This window comes from Zootoca vivipara, chromosome 3 (genome assembly GCF_963506605.1).
Source record: "Zootoca vivipara chromosome 3, rZooViv1.1, whole genome shotgun sequence".
Classification (NCBI taxonomy): Eukaryota; Metazoa; Chordata; class Lepidosauria; order Squamata; family Lacertidae; genus Zootoca; species Zootoca vivipara.
Window position 1 is genome coordinate 26,447,065 of NC_083278.1, and position 23,822 is coordinate 26,470,886.

A 23,822-nucleotide genomic window follows, 5' to 3' on the forward strand; every position below is an offset into this window, starting at 1 on the left:
CTCACAGTAAATCTCACTAGTTGGAGCTAGTGATATCAATGCTATAAAAAGATGCACCAGGCAATATCCGTCTGTTTGCACAGCACCCACAGGCAACTCTCTCAGTACCGTGAGAGAGCACATTTAACCAGTACTATTTTACTAGAAAAAGAGGTGCCGGAACTCACTATGAACGCCTCCCTTGTTCTCTTATAACGGCAATGGTGCCCAACTGAGAAGTGCCAGAACTGAGTTCCGGCGAGATCCGGCTGAAAAAAAGCCCTGCATTTAACCCTTCACACACACACACCATTTTTCTTGCCCTAATTTAATGTGCTATTACTTTCTCAGGCGTATGGGGGGGGGGAGCAGCCCTAATATGAAGTAGAAATTTCCCTGCCTTCCTTGCTTACATAGCATTCAAGAGTGAATTAGCCATCACTGATCCACCAGGATAAAGGTTGAGGGGATTTCTAGGCTTCTGCACTTGATTGACAGGCATTGATCCACAAAGGAAATGAAACCCACACATGCAAGCAAACAAGGGCTGGAGAACGGGATTTGGGGCCTTAGAAGCATGACGCCAGCAGGTAAAGTTAACTAGACCTTATAAACATCCAGCCAATATGAGTAATTTCCATCTCAATACAAGTAATGTCCCTCCCATGTAGGGAGATGGGGCACGTAAGCATTAGAGCATATATTTTATAGGAAGTTCAAAACATACAAGGAGGGAAGACACATGCATAGCAAAATTCTGAAAACATCTTTTCAGACAACAGCCCGTCTTCTTTCCAAAAGTCTTCCCATAGTCTTCCCGGATCCTTAGCTACAAGTGCAGCTCCCGAGAGTCCACCTGCAACTTTTAACCCGCCATGAGAAACAAGCAACCCTCATATATATGAAGTATTTCTAGAAAGCAGAGGGCACTCTCCAAATGCACTGGCAACCTCATTAAAGTAGGACATTGCGGTCTTGTGCCTTCTACTTGTTTTCCTGCCACCGGCTATTCTCAGCTGATATGGTGGTAAATCTATGTCCCGATTTTACCATTTCAGAGACTGGAGCTCACATAATGGAATGTTCCTCCATATAACCAACTTAGGACTCAGCTACACCGGCAGATAAAAAGCACTTGATATGCGTTGCATATGCATTATAACATCGTTATAACATCGTGACACCAGATGGTGCTGTGGAGTTCCATTTTTGCCAAACCTGATTTCTCATACAAAGTTTACAATACGTTTAACTGAAACGTTTCTTTGATGTGTCTAGATCCAGCCATAGTAGCAGCGGCTGTGGTGCGGTGGGGCTGACATCTAAACACCTGAAGTGACTCCACCGATACTGGCTGGTCATTGGTTGAAGAGTTTCCTGTTCCTAGCTTGAGCAACATAGTCTCTTCCTGGGCTCTGTTGCAATCCTGTATCCTTGGTTATTCTTTGGCCCTGGGCTCACTCTCTGATCCTGTCTCCTAGTTTTTCTTTGATTGGCTTTTTTGGCCCAGACGTCTGGCTTGTTTCACATCTTTTGGCCCAGGGCCCTGCTCTGATTCACGTCCCACGGAAATCTAGTGAAGGGGAGGACAACATGGTGCCTCCATTTTACTGGCTCCCATCATCCCTGACCATTTTGGCATCCAACAATAGCTGGAGGGCATTGGCTTCCCCAATCCAGATCACAAGCTTCCCACTTGGGGTGTGGGAGCCAAGGAAACCATGGGGTGGAATTCCAACTAGGAGTCCCATCAGCAGAAGTCCTGTGCAAGGACTTCCGCTTACGCAACAGGGATTCTCCCCCTCCTCCCTCCATATGCCCCTGAAATTGGCAGGGGTGGGGCGTGGGGTGGGGTAGGGAGAAGCCCCAGAACAATGTATGGGAGGAGGAGAGGGTGGTTGTTCCATATGGCAATCTGCAATGTTTGCCCTGATGGACCGATGACTTTAATGCAACACTGAATTCCTCCCCGTGTGAGGTTGGGGGCAGGGCTAGCACTGAGTGAAGGTTTCCGAGAACTAGGCTTCTATCACTGTGGGGGATATCCGACATTTAGCACATTATCCCAAAAGCTGTGTAACATCATCAGAAAGCCAGCTCAAGATAAGGGCACTGCAGGATGACTGAATAATATATGAAAGCAGCTGCTCGTCAACAAATATGACAAAAGTGTGTGATTAGCTATGATTTATTACTCATTTTTACAGTAATCATCTTTACTTTCCCACCTTTTTTTCCCAAGGAACAATGCACAGTGGTTCAAACAATCCCTGCCTTGAACTGATTTGGTGCCAGTTTTATGGTGTACACTGCAGACTTAGGCAAATAAAATGCTTAACCGTTTGTTTCCCTTCACGACGATTAAGCATTACATTGGAATACCTAGTTAAGCGTTGGCTATAAGCCAGAATAGGAAGCTATGACAGGAAGCTATGCCTTTATACCATAATCAAGACAGGTTCCTCACCTCCACAAGGTGACAAGCAGGTGTCTTCCTATACACAACTTCTCAGTTGGGGCAGGTGGGGTTAGGTCCTCAAGCAAAAGCCATGGTTTAGGGTCTTAAGCAGGGCTGAAACAACAAACCATGGTTAGCACCAAATATAGTTTTATTTATTTTTTAAAAAATACTGTGTGCACTTACACAAAAAGACATTACCAAAACAATGGGGGGGCGGTAAACCTTCATTGTACACAGATAAGGGAGGAAAGAAGGGGAAGACAGGATGGAGAGGAACCCTAAATCAGTAACTAACCCTGACTTAAAATGTGATTCTTAAGCGGCCTTATACCACTTTTTCCATAGGAAGGGCCCAATAATCTTCCACCCTGTTTCCATTTAATAAAGTAGCAGTAAATATAGTTAAGCCGGATGCCTGCACAGGGCCCCTCTGTCGGATTTGAACTACCATAGTTTTCCGTGTATAAGATGAGGATTTTTAAAATGAAAAAATAATCATAAAAATGGAGGAGTCATCTTATACACAGATAGTGCATAGGGGTGACAGTGGATTGGTTGCTGCCACGAGATGAACATTGTCAGCGTTGTTTTGGCAGGTGATTGGTGACTGCTGCAAGGGCTGGTTTTGATTGGCTGTCGCAGCGGTAATCGCGCGGGCGATATGCGGCTGCTGGCGTCGTGGAGGTAGATGATCGCTGGCAAACACCCCTCTGCACAATCTCCCCCATTTTCCTAAATGTGAGTCCCCAAAAATAGGGGGCGCCTTATACACGTTATACACAGAAAAATATGGTAGTTCTATTTGGCTTATTAAATTAGCCTTCAGCAAGTTAACCTTTCTGCATTCTTCCATTTCATATGAATAAAGTCCGAATGGAACTACTGATGTAAAGCTCCTTTTTAGATTGTGTGTGTGTGTGTGTGTGTGTGTGTGTGTGTGTGTGTGTGTGTGACTGCCACCGGCTTTACCACTTGTTCTTGTTCCTTACTGTGCAGCTGCTTCCCACCCTAAGGAACCCGTCCTGGATGATGCTGGAATGGCATCATTCATGCAATGGATCTCCACTAGCCCTATAATGAATACATGCCAGAAACAGCAAGATGCAGTCAATTGTTCCTGCAAAGGGGCTGGATTCCCAGCTGCTGGAAGGGCTGGCCGTTTTGACTGACACAACTGACAAAACGGGTAAATAAATTATAAAGTACGAGAGCCACTCCGATGGACGAGTAGGGCTAATTTTAAGCGTGTGAAACTAACCGTCTGCTCTCCGATTCTTGGCTTTTCTCCCCAGCTCAGTTCTTGGTTTGGCATCAGCCATGAAAATACCGGTAGCCTGCTTTGTCGGAAAGCCACATCATACCAGAGCTCTCCATTAGTACCAAAGATCAAAGAATTGGTGCTCTTCCCACCTTATTGTCATTGTTAAAGCCGGGAAGAGCACACCATGTAGATAAAGAACTGCTGGAAAATCAGCTTGATGGTTTATAAAAGAAGAGAGAGAAAGAAAAGGAGGCAGCAAAGAAAATATCTGCAATGCCACCAGTAGTACCATAACAGTAGAGGAATACATTATTATTATTTTTATACTGCCCCCCGTTTCGAGAGGAAGAAGAAAAATGTGGCCACAACAGCTGTGTTTTGAATGCCGAATGGTATTTTTGGTCCTCCTTCCTTGCTGAATCCATATTTGGTGCTGAGGCAGCCTCAGCAGGGTGAAAAATAATTCCATTCTTGACTGGAAATTCCATGAGATAAAACATTCTTGCACTTGGTCCAGTAGAAATAACTGCATTTCCATTGCAAATTCCACAATAGTTATCTTGCTTCTGATGTTTACACTGAACCTAAATATTATAGATCTCCTCCCCACCCCCTTCTCTCTCTTTTCTCTCATCACACACAGACTGATTCCTGTGATTCGTTCACACCGCTAAAGTTATCTTCTTCAAGTCAGACTGTGGGTTGATCTATTCATTATTGTTTATATCCCACCTTTCTTCCAAGCTTGCCGATGTTAGGCCCATCTGTCTTCAGAAAAAGTGCAGCATTTGCACACTGAAACCTAGAGTGTGACCCACAGCTCCTCTTCCACTGGCAAGTTGAGACTTCATCTATGTATTGCCACTGACCATGTCGGTGCCCATCCTACAGCAGCTCTTCGTGTCCTATATTTTCAAGAGGGAAATAGAGCGGAAATTTCAAACAGCTGATTAAATGTCCATTCTTTTCTGCTAGGAGTTACTTCATGTACTTACACAAAAGCCTTTAGGAGGGGGTGGGCGATAACTGGGTGTGAGCCATAGCCCTATGAGGAAACACATGTTTTGTGTGGAGAAAGCTCTCTATGTTCAATCCGTAGCATTTCCAGTTAAAGCAGGGGTGGGCAACCGTGAACAGCACCAGATTTAAGGGGCCCTCAGCAGAGTGCTGACAATAGGCCCACACACAATCCAACACACACACACACACCCCACCACCACCCCAATGCAGCTGCACAATATTTTTTTTGCCCCTCTCTGGGGACCCAGGTGGCTATTTGAGTGGTAGGTGGGCAACAGTGTCACTTTTGAATGGGAGCCAACTTAGTTTCCATCCTGGATGGCTGCCTTCCACCTTAATTTGCCCAAATTGCAACACTCAATTTTACCAAAGTATGAGGCAGAGCCACTGCCTGCCTACCACTAAAGTAGTCATCCAGGGCCGCAGAGGGGATGAATAATAATAATAATAATAATATAATTTATTATTTATACCCCGCCCATCTGGCTGGGTTTCCCCAGCCACTCTGGGTGGCTTCCAACAGAAAAATGAAAAAAACCTATTAAACATTAAAAGCCTCCCTAAAAAGGGCTGCCTTCAGATGTCTTCTAAAAATCTGGTAGCTGTTTTTCTCTTTGACATCTGATGGGAGGGCGTTCCACAGGGCGGGCACCACTACCAAGAAGGCCCTCTGCCTGGTCCCCTGCAACTTGGCTTCTCACAACGAGGGAACCGCCAGAAGGCCCTCGGTACTGGACCTCAGGGCAGAACGATGGGGGTGGAGACGCTCCTTCAGGTATACTGGAACGAGGCCATTTAGGGCCTTAAAGGCCATTTAGGACTTTAAAATGAGCATCTGCAACCCTCAGTCAGCAGACCCCACAATCACCTAATCTAAAAAATTGATCTGGCAAATTTAACTATTTTAAATTATGAGGAAATTAACTGATCTAATATTAATTAAATGGTGCCTTTGTGAGAAGAATCTAATTCTGCAAAAGGAGGATAATATTATGAGTTAATAAAATGTAACAGAAATTATACTACTTTGGTCAAGGCTCTGGACACTATCACTGATGATATATGTTACTTGGTACTCAAACCTATGAAATTAAAGATTTACTTTTGGGGAGCGGGGGATATATTCCTATCCAGATTATTAGATATGCGGACACTTTGCATGTTGCCGAAGTAGATTTATGAAGACCTATCAAAATACCTTTTCAAGTTGCCTTCCTTGAGGGCTGCCATTTAACAATGTTAATTATTATACTTCAGCTCAAAATAGATATGGAACATAAATGTAAAAAGTTCATCATTTACAGTTGTACAGCTGGGGAAATAAGATTACACACTGAGGAAGGGGAGGGAAGAGCAAGACAAGTTAACATAATACAACTCCCCCTGGTATTACTGAGCAAAATCTGTGTCAACAAAGCATTCCTGAAGGAAAGAGAGTGGGAGAGAAGATCGTTATAATGGAACTGAAAAGCTGCAACTAGAAAAGCTAAGTTGAAAAGTGAGTGGTAAGAACCCAAACAAACTTTCACGCCATTTTCTTAAATTGGCCAAACTCAGAATGGTGAATCCTGAATTTCAAAGGTTCTTACTTTGGATTTCAGAATTCAACGTTAAGGGGTGCTTAAAACAGCAATCCTTAAAGCCTGATGAATCTTAAAGTTGATATGGTTAAGAATCAGCTCCCACATTCAATAGATCAACATATTAAAACACACACATTTGTCATTCAGAATGTTGAACATTTTTAAATTAGGAAAATGTTTTGTTTTGTTTTTTAAATGAATTTGTAGAAGTAAAGTTGATTTAGAATTTGCATGCATATGCCAAGCTTGCCTCTTATGGGCACACGCACACACACAAAATTTCAGTTCAGTAAATGATCAGGGGTATGCTGTTGTGATAATATGATTCTCACCAATGGTAACATCTTGTGTTCCAAGTTGCTTCTGGGAGCATTTAATCCGAAGTGGTCCTTTGGTATCCTCAATTACTCCGGAATAGAATGTCAAGAAGTAGGACTGTCAATGGTACCATTTACCAATGGTAGCTGCAGAGAGCAGGGAAGGGTTAAAGCTGAGGGATCTCTCCCTCAATATTTCGCCTCCCCATTTCCCAAAGATGCTTTCCTTTTTCATAAAGAGCAGCATGGCTTTGTTTAATGCATCTGTGCGTATTGTGCAGTTAGCCCCTGGAAGGCAGTGCTTTGCCAAGGCCACTGTGTGAGATCACAACTGAAAGAGGACTAGAATCTGCATTCCCCAGAGCCAGGCAAACACTTTAGAAACTATGCCGCAATAAAAGAATATTTCATGAAGTCCTGACCCTGAATTTTAGTTATGATTACAAGGTGAGATGCTTTTCATGCCCTCCAACATTTCTCTGATGTAAATAGGGATGTCCTAGTCAACAACATGGGGACCCAGGTGCCGCTGTGGGTTAAAGCAGAGTCTAGGGCTTGCTGATCAGAAGGTCAGCGGTTCGAATCCCTGCAACAAGGTGAGCTCCCGTTGCTCGGTCCCAGCTCCTGCCCACCTAGCAGTTCAAAAGCACATCAAAGTGCAAGTAGATAAATAGGGACCACTCCGGCGGGAAGGTAAACAGCGTTTCCGTGCGCTGCTCTGGTTCGCCAGAAGCAGCTTTGTCATGCTGGCCACATGACCCGGAAGCTGTCTGCGGACAAACGCCGGCTCCCTCAGCCTATAGAGCGAGATGAGTGCCGCAACCCCAGAGTCGGACACGACTGGACCTGATGGTCAGGGGCCCTTTACCTTTACCTAGTCAACAACAACAACAACTATAATAATAATAATAATTTTATTATTTATACCCCACCCAACTGACTGGGTTGCCCCAGCCACTCTGGGTGACTTCCAACATAAATAAAAACTTGTTGTTGTTGTTTGTTGTTGTTGTTTAGTCGTTTAGTCGTGTCCGACTCTTCGTGACCCCATGGACCATAGCACGCCAGGCACTCCTGTCTTGCACTGCCTCCCGCAGTTTGGTCAAACTCATGTTCGTAGCTTCGAGAACACTGTCCAGCCATCTTGTCTTCTGACGTCCCCTTCTCCTAGTGCCCTCAATCTTTCCCAACATCAGGGTCTTTTCCAAGGATTCTTCTCTTCTCATGAGGTGGCCAAAGTATTGGATGTCCCGCATTAAAAACTTAATAAAGCATTAAACATTTTTAAAAAACTTCCCTGTCTGGCTGCCTTCAGATGTCATCTAAAGTTTGCGTAGTTACTTATCTCCTTGGATCGGGAGTCACATAACTCCTTACCCTCCAACATTTCTCCGATGAAACTAGGGGCATCCTAAGGAAAATGCGGGACATTCCGAGATCAAATCAGAAACCAGGGTGGCTTCTGTAAATCCAGGACTGTCCCTGGAAAATAGGGACACTTGGAGGGTCTGGCCTTTCATTGGACCAAGAAGTCTTTATACCAGATGAGCCCTGCCTTTGACAGAGAAACCTCCTCCTAGAGCTGGGATGAGGGGATCTGTTGCCCTCCATATGTTGTTGGATTCTATCTCTCATCAGCCTCAGACCAGCATTTTCAGTAATAAGAGATGATGGGAGTTGTAGTCCAACAACCTCTTGAGAGCTCCAGGTATTCCATCTGTGTTCCAGTGGCTACTTTCAGAAACACTTCTCTCACACATTTTGGTTGAGATGTCGTTTTTTTAAAAACAAAAACAAAAAAGCCACAACCACCTTCTGCTGTCACACTGAGAAATGGAGCCATCATTTCTACTTACAGGAATCCCTTCATATATATTGATTTACACACACACACACACACACAAAGCAACTGACATAAAGTCAGTTCTTAAAAGCCGTTGGAAACTGTTACTTTAAATGTCCCAATACACCTTAAAGAGTGTGTGGAGCCAAAGGATAAGATGTGGTTAAATATGGTGTGACCCCAAACAGCATAAAGCAAATTCATTTGCGCTCATGTGCACACACACAAAGACTTCATGTGCATACTGATATTCTACCAAATTTCCCGTCTTTCCTCTCTGGTGGTTATCCAGGCATTATAGTTAGCTATATGTTGTACTGAGGCACGTCTTATCAGTCAAGCCAGACAATTTAATAAGAGAAGACCTGTCAAGCAAATAGCATTAGCTCTTGAGAAACCCTTTCACCATCCTTCCCCCCAAACAGGAAGGTATTTAGCAAGAGGTGTGCAAACTGGCTGTAAATGCAATACTCAGAGTCAAAGGTGGATGTCATCAGTTAAAAACAGGTTTAGGAATGTGCAATTCCTTGCAGCAGAAATACTTGAGCCATATGTTGAAATCTGTTTCTGTAGCTTAAGAACACGCATTGCCTTCCTCCTCTCTAGAGTTGCATGTTGTCTATTCCTATTTCTTTTATTGATCGGAAGGCACTCCCCATATATACCTTTATATGACCATAAGCAGCAATCAGTCAAAACAAACAAGAAATGAAGTATTTTCAGCTATTTTGTTGCCAGCATACATCAGTTTCTGTATTATTCACTCATTCCAAGGCAAAGGACAGAATAGGTTACTTCCAGGAACCTGTGATGGCTAATTTGAGCTCAAAAACTACGGCTCACCTACAACAATTCATACAATGCTATTTAGGTGCAAAGAAATGTCTCTGTGTTTTATAAGTGAATTGAAGGAAAGTTCTCTATTACTTTGGCTGCAATTCTACAAACATTTACCTAGAAATATGCCCCACTGAATGCAGTTGGACTTCTATAACGCTGTGCACACACATTTTATTCTGGCACCTTCATTATATAGCTTCCGGTGAATGCTAAAGATCCACCTCTTCACCCTGGCTTTTGACACTTGAGATGTATACTTTTAGGACCCACACTATGTAGCTTTAACTTGCTTTAAACTGTTTTTAATATTGTGTACTATTCTACTGTATTTTAATATTAATGTTGTGTTTTAATTGTTATAGCCTGCCCTGGGAATTTAGGGCGAAGGGCATGTAATAAATTGTAGTGCAGTAGCAGTAGTAGTAGTAAAATCAATGAAGACATGGACTAATGTGGACTAAGTACATAGCCAACACACAATCTAAACCTCTTGTTTTGCCCCTGAAAAGTTCTTCTTGAGAGTCTGGTTTTGTTTAGAAATAAAAGCTTGTTGCAGATGGATTCTGTTATTACCCTGCAGCATGGCCATTTCAAAACACGTGTATGTGGTCCAGGCAATTGTGTGCAGGGTGAATCCACACTTGCCCAATGACATTGTGGGTGGATGTATACCAAGATTGTGTTACGTGTACGTGTGTACACGTACGTTACGTGCACATGCACGTACGTGTTACATGCAAATCAAGGGGCACAAGAAGACAGAACCACCCAGTGCCTTCCCACACCGTATTCCATACGTACCCCCTATTTAGATAATCACACTACATGTGTGGTGGCTCAGCATTGCGGGCAATGACTTCGCCTTCATACCTGCCCTTTCCCACTGCCTCTCCCAATGTCCATTTGAATAGCATGGCCTAGGGGTGGCACACCCAAACCGTGGCCCCAGCACCAGCTGCTGCCATGCCAGGACTGCGGGCAGAACCAGCAACTGGACTAAAGGGCACATTGTCTATTTGTGGGCCAGTACTAAGCCCCTCTGGTGAACTGCTGGCTCAGATATATCTTACATATATCTGGACTTTGCACAGAAATGACACTGACTTCCTGTACTTATTACATTCCATGGCCTTTTGGCCCCACGATAGACAGTTTTTTCATGTCCGCCTTACTCGGTGCCCTTTACCTGCTTTGGACTACAACTACCATCAACCCCAGCCATTGCTCTCTAGATTCCAAGCTGCAGTTCCCCAGCTGAACAGAGAACTTCATGAACATGACAAAGTGGGGCTGCAGTCCGTGGATGTTTATACTATAATTAAACTGAGTGTCTTTAAGACTCTTTACTGGTGGTTTTTGTTGCTGCCTTGGGTGGAGAGGGGGGGCAGCTCCCGGGATGAGAGTGCCAACCTCCCAAAGCCAGCTGAAACCGTGATGTTTTGCAAAGCTATGTCCGAAACCACTCAGAGTTTTGCAAGCCTTCAAGCGGAAGGAGTTTCGATGTGGGAGAAAAAAAACCACCATCTTCTCCTGATGTAACCAGTTTCTCCAAGGTCTGTCATGACCATTAGCTACCACAAGCTCCTCAGCTTTGCCACATAACTAAACCGGGAAAGGGGGGGGTTGGAATCCAAGAAACTACCCAGCAAGCTTGTTAAGGTACGCCCTATAATAAACTCATAAAGTGTGCCATAATAGTCATAAAGTCACCTTCATGTTGGTGGAGAGAGCCAAAATGAGATTTACACACCTGTTTACCCCACCCCTCGTATTCAGGATTAAGTGGGATGTAAGCCGTGTGTGGACCTTGCGCTGGCCTTCTCTGTTGGTATGGACTTCACTCAGGGATAACAGTGTTTGCTCAGGTGCACTATCTTGGGTGTTCTCCTGAATTCTAACACAACAACCATTCTCTCTCCTGGCTAATAAAAGCCATTGACAAGGCCAGCAGCCTATGAGTTTTCTCTCATGTACTTCTTCTCCTTTCATAAACCCCTTTGAGTATACATGGGTGTCAACCTTTCTCTGGAAACATCTTAGTTGGAACACACTTGCATTTTCTTCATCGACTTTTTACTGAGACATGTAAACCAACGAGTAGCAAAAAGCACAAGCTGCAATCATTTAAGGATTGCATATTCCTTTAAATGGTTCCCCGTTACGTCTATCATCCACTCCTTTTCCTCTTAGATTTTTAAATAACTGGTTAGTTTGTCTGTTCTGTTTTAACCTCTCCTATTGAGGTTCGTTTGCTTTCTTGCTTCTAGGCAATAACCATCTTGGCTTCAGCAGAAAGGCTATGTATCAGACACATCGGTTATCTGGAGACAAAATATGCTAAGGTCATGGCTATGCAATACACACATACACGAGTTAGAGATGAATAAAACCTAAGTTGCCCCCCAAAAAATCAAGAAGCAGCACTTTTGCTCAGCTTCAACTTCTACACCAACCTTACCCTTTTCTAGGAGAAAACCAGTCTGGCCAATGTCATACATGACTTGATTACACCCAGATTAGATTACTGCAATGCACTCAATACAGAGTAGCCTTTGAAAAGCATTTAGAAAATCCAATTGGTTCAGAATGTGGAAGCGAGAGTTGTAACAGAAGCCCTTTTTTCAGGTCACAAAACATCAATATGTACCACTTTATTTGCTCCTGTTTTCCCAGGCAAATGGAAGTTCTCGTTTTTACCTTTGAAGCTCTAAACACACGTGAGGCCGGGAGAATATCAGAAGGACTAGCTCCTCTCATATTAACCTAACACATATGATATCTTGACCCAGCATTGTCTGAAACAGATTGTGCTGTGTATATAAAACAGATGAGGGCCTCTTTGACAGGACACCCAGGGTGTGGAGCCTGTGGCCTTTAGAGTAAAACTTCGTTCCATACTTGCTTTGGTTTATGTGCCAGTCCAGGATGCTACCATTTAAGCAATCACCTGACCTAAGCAGTGGTTGAAAATTCTTGCTCTCTTTTTTTATTTGTTTTAATGCCTCCGCTGTTTTGTTTATTGTTTATTGTTGTTATTGGGAAGTGAATATCCTTTTAAGAATATTTGTATTCTATTTTCCTGGTTTTCATGAGTCACCTTCATTGCCCCTCATGGACATAAGGCAGGACAGAAATATTCCAATAAAAAAAATTTTCCCTTCTCTTTTCTTGATTGTCTAGGGGGCTTCCAAAGCAAGTGACTTTTTACATGGCAGAAATGTGCTGGAGGATATTTCAAGGAAGAAGGGGGGAAGCAACCTGTATTGAGAATGGAAAATGAATGCAGCAGCGATGCTTCTCTGTTATTGTTTTGTTGAGGGGGAAAAGCATCTTGGAGGCTGAGAGGTGATGCTTTTGATGCGACAAAGAGACAGCTTGGGCATGGCTGGATCAACAGCACTTCAGAAGGAAAATCCAAGGAGTGCCGTCAATAACGGTAAGAACATCCAGAGAGACCAAAGGAGCAAAATTGGGATTTGTCCTCCCTCAACGTCTCAAGATTATCATACCTTCATTAAAGAGTTCCTTTCTGTCGAAGGGCATATCCTCTATGGTCCACCACCATGCTGTGAAACAGAGGTACCAAAAGTGGAGATAATGCTTTAAGGAAGACTAGCACATAGCTGAATGTACAGTAAGGTTTTGTTTCACCATTCTTCATACAGAAACCTTGGTCCAAGTGTTTTTTCCAATATATTTTCAGAAGATTATAAGGATTCTTTAAAAAAAAAACCAAAGGCATTCAGTTATGGTAGTTTGCTACTTTTATAGAAACTGTCCAGTAATAAGCCTTCTGGCCCATAATGCCATGTTTGCAGGCTTTGTTGTAAAAAGGAGAGGAGCACTGGCTAGATTTCCCTTAATGTGTGTAGCATTAATTGCTAGAGAAAGCAGGAGCACAGCTTCCAATTCCAGCAGGCCTGTGTCATTTGACAACTCGGCCTTCTCCCAAGCATGGGAGGCGCAATGGCTGAAGGTCCTCATCCTCATTTATTTCTTAAAGGACTAACAGATGAAATTCGTGAACTTCGTTCCTACAACAGTAGGAGATTTAAAAACAAATAGCACTTGCTGTTGCGCCTATTGGAAAGTTGACACAAAATGGAGAGGGGAAGAGTCCAAAGGACAATGATTTTATGAAGGCGTAAGTGGCTCTCACGGGACTTTTATTGGGAGAGGTCCCTTCCAGCTGGCTGTGTCTCCTCACCTTATGTGTGGGATGCTGCTGTGTACAGGAGAGATAGGAGAGGCCATTGATCCTAATCTTCCAGAGATTTGTAGAAGATTTTACCTGTGGTCTGCACAGCCACATTCCCATACATGGAATTGAACAGAACCTACAAAGAAGAACACCTGTATGTTAGAACAGCTTATGGTATCGGCTGGTCTACTTTCAACTGCGAAAATGAAACTTGCTTTCTTACATTTATTCACCCCCACGTCTTACATAAAGGCCCACAAGCGGTGACTGGAATGTAGAGAGGATCCCGTAACAGAGGAAGTGCATGGCTTGTGAGGAAAGGAGAAATCTTCCCCTTTTGTTTTTATCAGAAAGCTTCCTCGTTCTCTTCAACTCCTCTCCAGAACTCACTGTACCATGCACAGGGCATGCAATCCTATCTGTGACTAATAGAGGAGACTTTTGCCAAATATTTTATTTTGAACTTTTGACAGTGTGGGGATAAAATATTGTATGTTTTAATCCAGCAAGGTATCCTCCAGAAGGTTGGTGGGAATGAAGATGATCTTTCATATATTTGGGGCCTTAAGATATTTATGGCTTAAAACACCGATATGAGCTCCTTGAATCAGCCCCAGGAATAAACTGGCAACAAATGCAGGGGTTTTAAAATGGGGTTATGTGAGTCCTAAATGATTGAAGTTACCAAATCATCTTCAAAGCCCTTTGTGTGCTGGTATTCACATGCTGATTGTATATTTACTGTACTACACTTTTAAGAAAAAGGCTTTTTGAAGCATATTTTTCTGACTAAAAATTACAGCTTCACTTTAAAATAAGGTCTCTGCTAGATGAACGGCTAATTACACTTCACAATTAGTAATATTTCACTTTCTCGATGAACTCATCAGAAAGTGCCGCAAGGTAATATATGGCTGTTCTGCGACAATGTCAATAGGAACGCATTCAATTTTCTCACACGCATACACACGGACGTTGTGAGAAACAATTAACACTTCATTAATATGATATAAAATGCTAATTTACCTTGCGTCCCAAGAGACCCAAAATACCCTTTTACCCATATGGGCAAATAATTGTTATCGTGATGCAGAGTGTTTGAACCAGGTTCACAGTGTGTTGGGAGAAATCATTGTATGCGTTCTCTGTACAATAGCAATTAGTTAATGAGACAGAAGAGTGGCACATCTTTAACCCTGTGACAGATGAAAGCACCCTTTTATTCCACTTGGCTAAGGTACGCTGTGCCCACACCAGGCCCAAGATAAGTATGTACAGTGGTGAATGACTTCTAATCTCATTTTTAAGAGTAGATTGAAATGAAGAGCTACAAGCACTGCAACGGTAGTTGTTACAGGCAAGAATTGCCCACCGTAAACTGCAGAGCCGCAGACATTCGCTGGCAGTTCCCAGTGATCAAAGTATTTGACTTAAATAATTGATTTATTTACACTAGTAAAAAAGATATTATCATACCACTGAGGAATTAAAGACACTCACACACGCTTTGCACTTCGCAATGCCCTGCGGGTGTGATTAGGATATCGCACATCAAAGAGGATTCGCTCTGAAGGATTTCATACAATAAATTAATAAAAATAATTGAGTTAAATAATTCCTCTGATTGCCGAGGTGCCTTCTGCAAGATCTGGCACAAGATGCTCTGTGCAGAGTTAACAGCTGCGCAGCAGTCAGATACAGAGCCATCTAGGAAAATTTAGAACCCCGCTCAGTTTGGGGCTCTGGCGTTCCAAATTGCTCTGCTGAAATACACACACACTTTGCAATATACACAGCGCCACAAGTGAAAATTAGCAGCTGTTTGACAGGTTCCCTCACCCCTTCATAGGTAGTAGTAAAATGTACCCATGTCCTAACACACCTCTGTTCTGCATGCTGCTGGCAGGATCAGAGAAAGGCCTCATCATGATGGAGACATTAATAACTAGATATTATGAAAGAGAAGAGGAGGGTGCCATTTTTACTGGCATGCTCAAGTGTATTGAAACATGCTGTTCCTAGCATAAGGAGTTCCCTTTCATTCCTTTGTAAAGAAATAAGATGTATTTGCACGGTTTCTTGTGTGTGTGTTACAAGACAACAATACCTAAACCCCATCTGCACTATAATGCGGTATCATGCTGCTTTATACAACCATGGCTTCCCCCCCAAAAAAACAATTCTGAGAACTGTGGCTTGTTAACGGTGCTGAGAGTTGTTTAAAAAAACACTCCTATTGTCCTCACAGAGGTACAATGGCCAAGAATTTCCTGGAAAGAGTGGTGATCATTAAACCATCCTGGACTTGTAGCTCTGTGATGAAAATAGGGGGTCTCCTAACAACTCCTGGCATACTTAACAGCAGTTCCATTTTTCTAGAAAAAGAGGTGCCAGAATTCACCATGAACACCTCCCCTTGTTCTCTTATAATGGCAATGGTGCCCACTTGAGAGGTGCTGGAACAAAGTTCCAGTGAGTTCCAGCTGGAAAAAAAACCCTGCTTAACAGCAGTGGTTCACAGGACTCTTTAGGTGAAGTAATGGTGGTTTAAAGTGGTGCGATCACACTTTAAATGTATAGTGCAGATGGGGTCCTAATGTGTGGTTATGTCAAGGCACTGCCCAGCAAGACCTTGAGGGTAGAGAGGGAGGAGGAGGAGGAGGCAGGGCAGGGATGGCTGGGAGAATAAGGACAGGAAATAGCAGTAGGAGAAGGGGAGGGGTGGCAGGAAGTAGCCAGGGAGTGAAAGGGCTTGGGGGTGCTGAACAGGAGCCTCAGCTCGGGAACAGAGGGGGAGATTACACAGGTCCCATCAGCAAGGGAGAGGCGGGAGTGGAAATGTAAAACACAGAGGTGGAGATTAGGGCTGCCTAAGCTTTTATGTTGGAGAAAAAGCCGGCAAAAGTTACTTCCTGGATCTGAGTCCGACAGTACAGATGGCTGAACGATGTCTGCTGCTTTGTACATATGTGATTAAAGACTGAAATATGTATAGCTTTGAGTGATCAGCACCATTTCTTGCGGAGAGCACCCCCACTACTCTTACAGGTTACTAGGCAGGGAGTAAGCCAGTAGAAGACTTGAAATCAAGATCCTGTTCAGCCATGATAGTCAATGGAAGCAAGCATTATCTCTCAGCCTAATCTGCCCCACAGGCTCACAAGGATGGGTAAAAGTGGGGAAAGCCAATGGATATTGATGTGCACCCAGGTCTTCAAAATCCAGTAGATAGATAGCCCTGGCACACTGTAAGGAGAGAAACACCAAGGGAAAGACCAATGATCCATGCTCAATGAATCTAGCTCCTTGTCATTCCGCCTGGGCCGGTGAAGCCAAAGTAATGAAATTGCAGAAGTCCTGGTTGCAGAGTAACGACAGCCCAAAATGCTCCACATGTGAATTAGGCTTTATTCTACTTTGCATTATTTTAGGGAACGTCATATTTCAAGTGACAGCTGTTGTTGTTGGTTTTGGGGGTTTGTTTGTTTGTTTTTGTTCTCTACGCTTATGCTTGTGTGGACCTACGGAAGTGAAAGTAGTTCGCATCAGCAGTCTGGTGCCTGTAATAGGAGCAAATCAATCTATTTCTAGTCCACACTATTTTCACATGTGCTCTGTCCTAAGCTCATCCCATTTCTGCATTAATCTGCGCCCGTTATTATTTTTAAGTTCAGGCTGAAATTCGCAAAGATCAAATTCCTGAAGCCTCCCTACTTGGTAACAAGATTGGAGCAGAACTAGTGGGTTGTCCTCCCACCCGCCCACCCCTATACCATTAACTATCAGACCTTTGGAAGTCATTAAATTATTCACTCACCCAACATTATTGACCTATTGAAATGCTTTACATGGAGTTGAGCATTGTTTTCTTTGGATGGTGGCCACTTGCTGGGATAACACAGAGATATCGTTCCCATTCCTTCTTAATGGGAGATGTTAGGAACTGAACCTGGCTCCTGTATTTATGTGGAACTATGTAGAAGAATGAGGACAACAGTCAGAGATAGAAATTTAGTGACCACCAAGGGAAGGCACAGATTAAGGGAATAGCTACCCAGAAATGACTCCGCACAAACAGTGCAAACAGCAGGGAAAGAGACGAATGCAAGTTTGTTTAAATAAAGTTCTTCATCTTACATTATAACCTGCTTTATCATCCTGCTTTATAACAAACACCACTTGAAATAGCATCTACCCTTCAGAACTCCTCCCCATCCCATCCCATCCCAGACAGGCTCCATCTCTGTCACCTGTTCAGCACCCATTGAAAGATTTCTCCTTTTTCAACAAGCCTTTTAAGTAGAAATCTTTATCCCCACCTGTGTCTCTATTGGATTTGGAATAGGTTTTACATATGAAGTGGCTTTTAATTTTTCACCCACATGGAATTGTTGAAATTGTATTCACATATGGGATTGTTTTTTTAATTGTTCTTTTTGTTGATATTTTCGCTGTGAAATTGCTGTGAGGTATTTTGTGAGGTGCGATCTATAAATGCGATCAAATGCATAAATAAATGCTTGTGTGACTCGGTTTATGGGCTCAGGCCATACAAATATACTCATTTCTGAAGCTCAGGCTTGAGAAACATCACGAGATGCTGGTGTGCTTTTCAGTTGCTTGGGTGGCAGGGGTTAATTAAAACAACAGATTTTTTTTTTTAACTCAGCAACAATAAAATCGGCTCAAAACCTGTAGAAGCAAATTAAACATTTTAAAAAAGCTTCAAATATTAAAAGTCAGCTGTGTGGGCTGACAGCTGTTCCCATGACAAGGGTCTTTAAAAATCTCTTTCAAAGGTTTCTGAAACAAATCTCTGTGGCAGTGTGGGAGCAAAGAGCTCTGTTAAAGCTTTCCCAAGCGGAGGGAGAGGAAATGCTGAGAGCAGGCTAGGTAAATAAAGGAGGACTCCTATGAAATCAAAATGATGCCTATCACAACTCTGAGAACCTTCATGTTTACAAGGACTCACAGTTAAAGAGGAAAGGGGTTTTTATTTAGAAATGTTGGAAATGTTTAATTAGACCCAGTTCAGGTGGTAACAGTGACCAACCACTTTTTGGCTCCACAATCTTGTGGAGCATTCTTTTCTGAGAACTCACACCGCCACGTGTAGCCACAGAAATCATGTTCAGAAAATTAACAGGCAGTGTTGAATTCGTGGAAGGAGGAACAGGATCACAGCTATAGTTCCCCCCTCCTAACCTCTGGGCATTGATCCAGACTTCCATTCAGAGCCTAAACACAGAGTGTTATGTGCACATGGGCCCTATGCAGAATTTACACAAAGGTTGGGGTGGGCCTGCCATTGTGGCCCCACCTTTCTTCCCATCCATCCAATGTACCCTGTTAGTTTGTGATGTAGGCAAATTGCCCAGCAGGGCAGCCAAGGTTGCTTCAGTCCCAAACCTGCAATCATACAAATCATATTGGACAAGGAGACAACACCCACAAAGGCAGAAAGGTAGCACAAAATTGTTTCTGACCAAGTGCTGTGGGCCTATAATCTCTGAGGCACACGAACATGCCTGTCTTTACATTTTTAACTGATCCATAATTAGTTAACTATAGGGATGAATGAATCTGTTAGCTTCAGGGGGTTTTTCAATCTTAAATCCAGTTTGCATATCAGTTTGTGATTTTTTTAAAAAAAATCCTCACAAAAATTCACCAGCATATCAGTACACATTTTGCAATAAATTTTCCCCAATATTTTTGTAATGTTATTTTCCTAATTTTTCTGCACAGTTTGTCCTAACAGGTGCATTTTTGTACACACATTGCGATCGGCAAACTGCATCACGAAATTTGGGAAAGTGTGAATTTTGAAACATTCGCTTTGTGCGTTGTTGTGTTGAAGAGCAAGTTAAAATGCAAACCAAATCGAAAGCGCCCCCCATCTCTAATGAGGAGGGCCATTTTGTATACACAGTGAGCAAATATATTCATTATATTGTGCCTTACTTGGGAAGAGAAAGGAAGACTGTAAGAAGCATTCATAACACTTTTAAATAAGAAGGAATTATCAAGCTTTGCACTTAATTCTGTTTCGACTGAGAAGCTCTAAGCATTTTGCACTTATTACAGTAATACTTACAACAATTTTTTCACACCAATAGTTTCTGCCCCATTATAATTCTCTGCTATATTGCCAAATTTGCACGCTAATATCTGAGGGGGGAAAGTTCTTGTGGTACAAGTCTGACACCTAATTTTCACATGAAGAACCGTTAGCATGAGGTGGCTGAAAAAACAAAGGACTCATTTTCAAACATTTTCCCTGGTTTTGTACTTTTCCTCTCTTCCCTGCCCCCAAATTAGGATAGGGCTCCCGCACACAAGCTGCTCAACATGTAAAAATGAGGCCGTAAAAAGTCCCCACATGTGAGAACATAACTACCTCAAAAATAAATGTGTGAATTGGTTGCAAGCCCTCACTGGCTCACAGAATTTGCTAAATCCTTGATGTCTATAAAGGATATCAAAACTGTCTTTGACAGCCACTTTGTTGAATACCTGACTGAACTGTAAAATAATAGTAGCTAAATTCTAATACTAAAAGAATCATAATACCCCCAAGCTAGCCGACCAACCATCTTGTTCATGCATGCAATGGTGTTTGGGTTAACATTATTTGCTCCACGTCTACCCATTCTGCCTTATTATGTCTTCTTGGGAGGGTTGTTGTTGTTTAGTCGTTTAGTCGTGTCCGACTCTTCGTGACCCCATGGACCAGAACACGCCAGGCACTCCTGTCTTCCACTGCCTCCCGCAGTTTAGTCAGACTCATGTTCATAGCTTCGAGAACACTGTCTAACCACCTCGTCCTCTGTCGTCCCCTTCTCCTTGTGCCCTCAATCGTTCCCAACATCAGGGCCTTTTCTAGGGAGTCTTCTCTTCTCATGAGGTGGCCAATGTATTGGAGCCTCAGCTTCAGGATCTGTCCTTCCAGTGAGCACTCAGGGCTGATTTCCTTAAGAATGGATAGGTTTGCTCTTCTTGAAGTCCATGGGACTCTCAAGAGTCTCCTCCAGCACCATAATTCAAAAGCATCAATTCTTCGGCGATCAGCCTTCTTGAAGAAGAACATGGTCCCAGTCACATTGAGGGAAGTGTTCATGATGAAGAAGAAACTCTTTCTGGACCTTAACAGTCGGTGACAAATATCCTTTTGAGGAGCATGGTACTTGAGCAGAAGATGCCTGTCTGCTCAATTCCAAGATGAAACAGATTGCCTAGACCAGTGACAGGGAACATGTGTCCCTCCAGATGTTGTTAGACTGCAATATTCAACTGCCCCTGCCAGCAAGACCAATGATCCCCAGGCTACAGGTACCTCACTACTGACCCAGGCCACTACCAATCTTGAATCGGATGCGGATTGGGGACTGAAGCAACTTTGGCTGCCCTGTTGGACAGTTATTGCTCAAGTGAGAGTGTAGCTGTTGATTTTCTGGACCTCTCCTTGATTTTCAGTACTATCAACCCTAGCATCATGCTGGATTGGGGACCATTCCTTGGAGGTGCACATTGGCAGATTAAGAGCAGGCAAAAGGTGGGATTCTGATTGTGTGGTGGGCTTTCGCCCTTCTCCTCTCTCTCCATGCCACCCCAGTTAGTTCAGAGAGGGGTTCAGGAGAACCCTCAGGATAGTGCATAGGGAAGGAGAGGGTCTATCTGTCAAGTCGAAATGCTTGCCCTTATGGAACAAGCATGTGATATTGAATTCCTCCCTGTATATTTAAACTTTGGAATCCACTGCCACAAGGTGTGTTGATGGCCCCCAATTTAGGAAGCTTTAAAAGGCAACTGGGTGAACTCAACATAAGAGTTATATGCTACGTGCAGGATCAGAAGGAGCAACATGCTTCTCTGAATACCAGTTGCCACAGAGGGCTATGGTCTTTATATCCTTCCTGTGGGTTTCCTGGAGAAGCAGCTGACTGACCGCCATGGGAGAGAGGAGGTTGATCTTGATGGACTTGTTGGACCACTCCAACAGGGCTCTTCTCGTGTTCTCATGAGAACCAAACTGAAGCAAGGGAAAGAGAAAGCGGCATTATTTTTTATCAAACAAGAACACACACACACCCAATCGATAGAACGTCAAGCAATCATTGGCTTCCATTTTGGATCATGGCCATTTTAATTTTTTTTTTTGCACTCGACTTGGCAAAAATGGTGAAACTTGAAACCAGGTAGAGTGGGGCTGGGAGGCATCCATATGTGAGGAGAGGCCTTAGTTCTGATTCCTAAACAACACTTCAGTGCCTGTTGTGAAGTTGGCCAAAGTTTTGCCATCATGTCGTTTGTGCTTATCAGAAGCCCTCAGGCAAAGGGGGCAACAGGAAGCAGGTAGGCTCCAAATTATTATTGATAAGAAACTCTCATTCTTTTATAGTGCCTGGATAGGTGTTGCTTTACACTCCCTTAACTGGGGAAGGAGGGGGTGGGAAATGGTGCTGAGACTTGAGTTCTCCATTTCCTCCCCCTCCTGAAGGACAAAAGTCAAGTGAAAATGATAAAGGTGATAACATTGCCATTTCAAAGAGGTGTGATCCCATTTATTCTGGCATGTGCCCCCCCCCGCCTCCTACCATCATGCATACAATTAAGTTCAAATCTCTAAAATCTTACCTGTAATTGGAGCCAGCTGCAACCTTCTGACACGTGCTAATTGTCAGTAATGATTTAAGTGCAGTAAATCCACATGCTGCAATTGTTTTAAATAAGGGAATCTCTTGCAGCTTTTTTTTCCATGAGAAGGGAGAGGGAGGGGGAAGAGAGATGAGGACCTGCTAATCTTTGCTTCTGCCTTATCAGATCCTCCAGTCACATGTTTGCCATCATTTTCATGACCTGATAATGTGTTTATTAGAGCCATAATGTGCAGGTGGAAGTATAAAGGTCTCAGTAGCCTATGAAACCCGCCTATAATGTATTTACTGTGGGAAAACCTTCAAGTCACTCTCGGGCTCGCCTATACTCCAAAGCAAGGGCAGCCAAACTAAGCGCCTTTCAAGTTAAAAGCTCTTTTGATATTAGTGACCTGCTCCATATGCGGAGTAAAAACAAAGGGTTTTCTTTAGGGTTGCCAACTCTTTCGCCAGACCCTGCTGTTCTTTCAACAGCAGCTTCATCTCAGGAATTAGCAGGCAATAAAAACTTACCGTATTCCATGCCATGGAAAACACATCCGCTACATCATGCCAAGATGCTTGTAAAGGCACAGGAGCAGACCAGGTCGTCTTTTTTTTCCCTGGTCAGTTGACAGTCATTTTCTCCTTCCCAGTTACAGGCAATGCCTTCAGCCACAATGATAAGTGTTTAGTCTGGTGTCACTGCAATTTTGGAAAATATCTTTAAAAACAAACAAACAACCATTCAGTGGGTGGGTGGGAGGGCACAGATCAAGTGAAACCCTGCCAAAAAAAATCATGGAAGAAGGTTATTACTTATCATGCTTAACCTAATGGAGTGGCCATAGTTTTTCCGTTTCCTTTGCCCTTCAGATTTTCTGATGTTAAAAAAAGCTGCACACTGCTTGTAATGGTGTGTGGCTCTTTCTACAGCTGGTAGCCAGCAACTCTTTCTACTGCTGGCTACACATCCCAGGAAGATCCCAAAAGGGAAGCAGCAACCCCCACCCGAAATACTTATTCCCCAGCAGAAAAGCAGCCTCCATTTTCAGAGGGGAAACTATATTTAAGAAACTGGGGGTGGAAAGAGATTTTCGGTCCCAGCCTACGTTTCTAAACATGTTGATCCACTAGCATTGATTTCTCTCAGTGTGTTTTTTTCCCCGAGCAGATTTTTATTTTTCTTATTAGAAGACTTACCTGACCATTGACCTACTAACAAGGACAAGGCATGGGCTGGCAACATCAGAGCCCATAGTTAAGCTATGGAAATTGCTCCCAGAGGATGCAGTGTTGGCCAGCAGATCGGATGGCTTTAAAAGAGGAGTAGACAAATTCTTTGAGGACAAGGCTATCAAGGGCTACTAGCCATGATGGGCATGATCCACCTGCAGCATTGGAGGCATTGTGCTTCTGAATGCCAGCTGCTGGGAACGGCAGATGCGCAGAGTGCTGTTCTGCTAATGCCTGACTTTGCAGGAGTCCCACAGGCACCTGGCCGGTCTCTGTGACTAGATGGGCTAGATTGTTTATGACAAAGGCTCCTCACCTATATTACAACACGCATAGGTAGCCCGGAGTAAAATTGCAACATGTACAAGGCAGAGCAGTTGCTGCCAACCTAGCAGTTCGAAAGCACATCAAAGTGCAAGTAGATAAATAGGTACCGCTGCAGCGG

At 43.3% G+C, this 23,822-nt stretch overlaps 1 long non-coding RNA gene across 2 annotated transcripts in view; it reads right to left on the bottom strand.

Annotated features, from left to right (window-relative positions):
- The window catches only part of LOC118082410 (uncharacterized), a 46,645-nt gene extending 23,792 nt beyond the window's left edge, over nucleotides 1-22,853 (bottom strand). The window contains exons 1-4 of one of the 2 annotated variants that reach the window (XR_009557300.1): nucleotides 22,676-22,853; nucleotides 17,323-21,537; nucleotides 13,512-13,641; nucleotides 12,814-12,870 (exon numbers count right to left, since the gene is read on the bottom strand). This is a non-coding gene — a long non-coding RNA (uncharacterized LOC118082410). Of the gene's footprint in view, nucleotides 1-2,446; nucleotides 2,554-12,813; nucleotides 12,871-13,511; nucleotides 13,642-17,322; nucleotides 21,538-22,675 lie in introns of those variants that run through there. The other variant, XR_004692268.2, reaches the window with a different exon arrangement.
- Between the last annotated feature and the right edge of the window lie 969 nt (nucleotides 22,854-23,822).